Genomic DNA, 6,000 nt, shown 5'->3' on the forward strand with positions numbered 1-6,000 from the left:
CCTTGTCCCATAATAACTTACCTGTCTTGAAGCGTGGGCCGGCTTCACAGCGTGCACCGCGGTACAGGAACTTAAATTTCAGGTTCCGGTTTCCGGCGGGACTGAAAGGAAGTGTGCACACTGAGTGCGCACTTCCTTTCAGTCCCGCTGGAAACCGGAACCTGAAATTGAAGTTCCAGTACCGCGGTGCGCGCTGAACACCGGCCCACGCTTCAAGACAGGTAAGTAAACCTTCACATTCGCTCCATAAGACGCACAGACATTTCCCCTCACTTTTGAGGGGAAAAAAAGTGAGTCTTCTGGAGCGAAAAATATGTATATCGGCGTATAACACGCACACATAATTTGCCCCCTATTTTCAGGGAGAAAAAGTGTGTGTTATACGCCGATAAATACGGTATTTTAGTAAATAACAAGTAGCTCTTTAATTTTAAGCCTTATATTGTTTTCTGACTAATTCTAAAGAAATACAAGCTAATGTAATTGTATGTATATTATATTTTAAATGTTTATCTAACATATGAACTTGTCATTCATAGACATGTTATAATCTATTATCTGCATGCTTGTCACTTTAAAAGCTGCCCCAGTTCTTTTTCTATAAAGAACTATATATTCACTTTGTTATAAGCAATTACACTTCTATCTAACCACCTTCCCTACTTTGCCCACAAACAAGATGGCCGCCATGCTCATATTTTATATACATATATCTTCCCCACTCCTTCTCAAACAACTCCACTCTATTTCACTCAGCACCCAATCCCCTTCTATTTCGGCCGCTAGGACCGCCCCCTGTCTGATCACGCCCTGCATTCCGGACGTGATCAGCACTACACTTCCCATCCTGCCTCTCGGCAACTGCCGACCCCACCCACGGCCGCGATCTCGCGACCTTTCACCTTTATATCCCCTCTTCACCTCTCTTCCCCCTTATACTAAATGTTAACTTTTAGCATCCAATATGGGTTCTACATGGGATCTGAATCATCCCATGTAGTAAGATATGGAAAACGATCACTGTTTATCTTTTATGTATCTATTGTATTTATGTATCAGTGTAACCAGGCTTATAGATTTATTTCGGTCTGAACAACAAACCGACGGATCATCGGTCAAACGTACCCGAATCATGAACCAGCCTAAACACACAATAGCAAAGTGTGTCCGTTTCGGTTCTTAATTCTGGAATCCATCCGTGGTGCTAGATGATTAATGCTAAATAAAAAAAAAAGATGACTGAAGGCTAGGGGACAGTTACTACTACATGTTGATTTTAGTCACAGATTAAGTGAGAAGTAAGCAATACAGGAAAAAAAAAAATAAGGAGTAGTGAAAAATATCTATATCTATATTTATATACAACATTTAATAAATATATAATACATAAATACAGATTCCTTTACTCCTCCTTCTGTTTTTCCTTCTATTGGTTACTTTTTCTCATTTGATCTGTGAATCAAATGGCAGGAAATTTCCCCTACCAGTGTATATTGACATAATATTACAATATGTATTTATTTTGCATTACACTGATTGGATAATTTTTACGCACTTTTGGTTTATCTGAATCAGTTTTCAGTATCAAAATTCTGCCAAGCTGAAATTCGGGTATCCCAAAAAATGTTCTGTTTTTGTGAAGAATGGTTCTGCCGAGCAGAGTTGTCTCACCGTGCACAAGCACAAGTCTAAATGGAACTGCACCAAGTCTGTTGTGTGGCATTTTCCTTTCATCGGGATTGTTTACCGCTTTTGCCTTCTTGGTGGACTCTTTTATTTGCATGTTTTTTTACTCTATGAATTCCCCTGCACGACTTCATAAGATCTATTCAAGGCCAATTTTGGAGCAAATTATTTTGCTTCACGGCACATTCAATACTTGTCCGAGCAGAATAAGAATATGTCATGCCTTGTCTCATCTGTTTACTCAGAAGCTAACATAAGCCTTGCAAAAGGGAAGTTGCTAAGGAAACAACAAGAAACCTATGCACGTTTTACTTTTGTCAGCGATAGTAACAGTGTCAATCATAATTAGCATTCCAGCAGTGGCAGCTTGTGTGCTTTCGACATTATATACAGTATCCTGTTTGTGATTGTTCCAAATAGAATTTGGTAATAATTAAAGTTTTTTGTTTGGAAAATTCATGAATGTAAATCTAAACATGGTTTGCTCCTCCAACTAGATTTTCTTTTGAGTTCTAATTGTCAATTGACTGGAGGACACTGGAGGGTTTATTTAGTGAAATGGCAAACACAAATTTTAGTAATGTGTAAATACAGTATTAAAGCTATAAAAACAACAATCTATGTTCAGTGATAAAGAATGCATCTAAAACCCAATTGCAATGATTGAAGAGCAGGTAAAGAACATAATTTTTTGGAAATGTAATAAAGAACTTAACACAAAAGACTGTAAATCCCAATGTCCTCCTTGTTTGCCCCACTCCCTTAAGTGTGTGCCAGCCAGCGTCCTTTTCCACTTGTCCCTAGGCATAGTGGAAATGGGGGGGGGGGGGGGGGGAGTGAATCCCAGCCCTCAGGAAGTCGCCAAGATGACAGAAGGGGACAAGGCGGGATATCTGAGGACAGGTCCAGGGACGTGGTGGAGGCGCAGGGTCCGAGGAGAAAGGAGCCAGGCACAGGGCCATCTATAATATGATTAGGACCCTGGGCAATGCATTTTCTTGGGCCCCCTGGGCCCTGCCCCTCCTATCCCTCCCCCCCAATTACGCCCAATGCGCAATCACACTAACAGACGTACTGGCACATACAGACACAGACAGACATTAAAACATTCACAGATACACACTGACACACAAATATATACTGACAGACATACTGACACACACACACAGACATACATACACACACAGACACATACACTGGCAGACATACTGACACATATACTGACACATACACTGACAGACGTATTGACACACACACAGGCATACTGACACACACACAGGCATACTGACACACACACAGGCATACTGACATACACATAGACAGACGTACTTGCACATACACACAGACAGACATTAAAACATTCACAGATACATACTGACACACACATACACTGGCACACAAATATATACTGGCAGACATACTGACACACACACAGACATACATACATACACACACAGGCACATACACTGACAGATATACTGACACACACACACAGACATACATACACACACAGACATACATACACACACACACAGACACATACACTGACAGATGTATTGACACACACACAGACAGACAGACATACACACACAGACACATACACTGACAGATATACTGACACACACACAGACACATACACTGACAGAAGTATTGACACACACACACAGGCATACTGACATACACATAGACAGACATACTGACACACACAGGCCTACTGACATACACACACACATACATACATACACAGACAGACATACTGAGACACACAGACATACTTACACACAAGCATACATTTAGCCACCCTCCAGGTTCTTACCTTTTCCTGGAGGGTGGTTTCCCTGGGGTCCAGTGGCAGGCTGAGGCAGATGGGAGTTCTCCTCTGGAACTCCCCTCCCTGCCATTCTCCTCCCGCGCGGCTGTGCTCTCCGTCGGGAGGAAGTGACGTCACTTCCTCCCAGCCGGTACAGGAAGGGGCCCGGTCGCGCTGTTTAAGCGTCACAGCGCCAGACCGGGCCCCTGCTCACACATGCTCTCCGGGTGGCCCTTAGTGCATGAGCCACCCGGGGAGCCTCCTCAGCGTGCGGGCCGGTGCGGCTCTGTGCAGCCGCACCGCCGGGTCCAAGGGGGGCTGCGCAAATTGCGGGGCCCACGGGGCAGCTGCTCTGGGCCCCCCAGGAGCAACTGGGCCCGGGGCAGCTGCCCCGTTTGCCCCGCGTTAAAGACGGCCCTGGCCAGGCAGCACGGACAGAGGCGAGCGGGAGCCACCTAAGGGCCGCTCCCACGGTCGGCTGAAAGGGAACTGGGACAGGATGCGAAGCGAGGCTAGCGAGCAGTGCAGTGAAGGGGATAGGAGCAGCATCCAGAGGAGGTCAGCGGAACAGGGAAGAAGCCGGGACAGGAGTCAGTCTAGGAGCCGGCGGAGCAGGCAGAGGTCTAGTGCCAGGGAGCGGAGCGCTTCCAGTTCATCAGACAGGAGTGTGAGAGGTCAGCGGAGTAGGATATACGGCCGGGATGGTCAGGCAGCGAGGCAGCGCAGTGACAGGGACCGGGTGAGGGAACACAGGGACGCAGGGCGGGTAGAAAGTCATGTGGACAGACTACCCAAGTTGTACTCTCCCGGCAGGTCGAGGAGTGTTTCACCTATGGTCTCGAGGAGGGCCAAGGCAGATTGGAGTCGGCAGCAACAGGACTCTCCGGAGCCTGGAAAGGCGGACGGAAGGACAGCGACCCCGCGGCCGGCCACGGTCGGGGGCACCGGTGGTGAGTCACGAATTGCACCACACACTGGGACCTTACTGGGTTGTCTTAAATCGTTCCTAGATTCATGGGCGGGGAAAGAGGGGTCACCTCCGCGGTTCAGCAGGGTATGGTCGCCAGAGGGCGGAGAAAATAAGGAGCGGGGGACTGAGGTGACGTTGGCACGTAGGTCGGGTGTCAGCGAATCAGGGGAAAGGGAGTCGGCAACTGACAAGGCAGACGGGTCAGGACAACAGGTGGTTGGGGGTGGCGAGATAGCGGACGCGGCACGACAAAACGTCTCCTTCTCGGGCCCGCTGGGCTGTCACCTGAAAGCGGAGGTAAAAGAAAAGATTGGAAAAGGGGAATTCATGGAAATCTTCTCCTTGCTTCCACTCGAGGAATTCCTCAACTTGAAGGAGGAGGATAAGAAAGATGCCAAAAAAGAGGAGGAAGAGAAAAAACGGCGGTATCGAAAGATACCAAAAACTTTTGGGAACTGGCTCAGGGCCTTTTGTATTTTGGCAAGCGTAGTCGGGGAAAAGTACCCTGAACGATGCTCGCAGCTTTTCTGTTATTTGGACGGGATAGGGGATGCCTACAGGACGTACGGGGGCTTAGCATGGTGGCGGTATGACGAACAGTTCCGCCAGCACTTGGCAGCGAATCCTAACATGAGGTGGGATCAGATGGACCTGCCTTTATGGATGAAAATAATGATGGTGCAGAAAAATGCGCCCTTTCAGGGGACGGCCGGTACAGTCACAGGTAGCGTCGTGTTGGCCGGACAGAAAAAGGGGTTCTGCTGGCTCTACAACGAGGGGCAGTGCGAGTGGGGGGCTTCGTGTAGGTTTAAACATGAATGTTCCGGATGCGGGGGCAATCATGGTGTCAACAGATGCTTTAAAAAAGGGAAATCCAACATTGGATTGCAGCAGTTGCACCTGGGAACGTCGCCAGTGAAGGTAGGCGCGATGCTGCCTTGGCTAAGGCAGTACGGTAATCAGGAAGACGCGAGATTCCTATGGCGGGGGTTTACGGGGGGTTTTGTTATCACATTTAGGGTCAAGGGTCCGGGAACCATGTGTGCGAACCACAAATCTGTTCGCGAACATCCGGGGGTTATACGGGAAAAATTGACGAAAGAAGTCCAAATGGGGAGGATGGCGGGGTCATTTCCGTCCCCGCCGCTAGTTGATTTAAGGGTCTCTCCACTGGGGGTGGTCCCCAAAAAGGAGGAGGGTAAATTTCGCCTGATACACCACTTATCGCACCCACACTGGAGTTCGGTAAATGATGATATCGACGCGGCACTGTGTTCCGTATCCTATGCATCATTCGATCATGCGGTCGAGTTGGTTCGGAGAGCAGGACACGGCGCACTAATGGCGAAGGTGGATGTAGAAGCAGCATTTCGGCTGCTCCCCATCCACCCGGAATGTCACCACCTGCTGGGGTGTTTCTTCGAAAGGGGTTTCTTCGTGGACTTGTGTCTACCAATGGGCTATTCCATATCGTGTTCTTATTTCGAAAAGTTTAGCACCTTTTTGGAATGGGTAGTGAGACGGGAGTCGGCCG

This window comes from Pelobates fuscus, chromosome 6, assembly GCF_036172605.1.
Source record: "Pelobates fuscus isolate aPelFus1 chromosome 6, aPelFus1.pri, whole genome shotgun sequence".
NCBI lineage: Eukaryota > Metazoa > Chordata > Amphibia > Anura > Pelobatidae > Pelobates > Pelobates fuscus.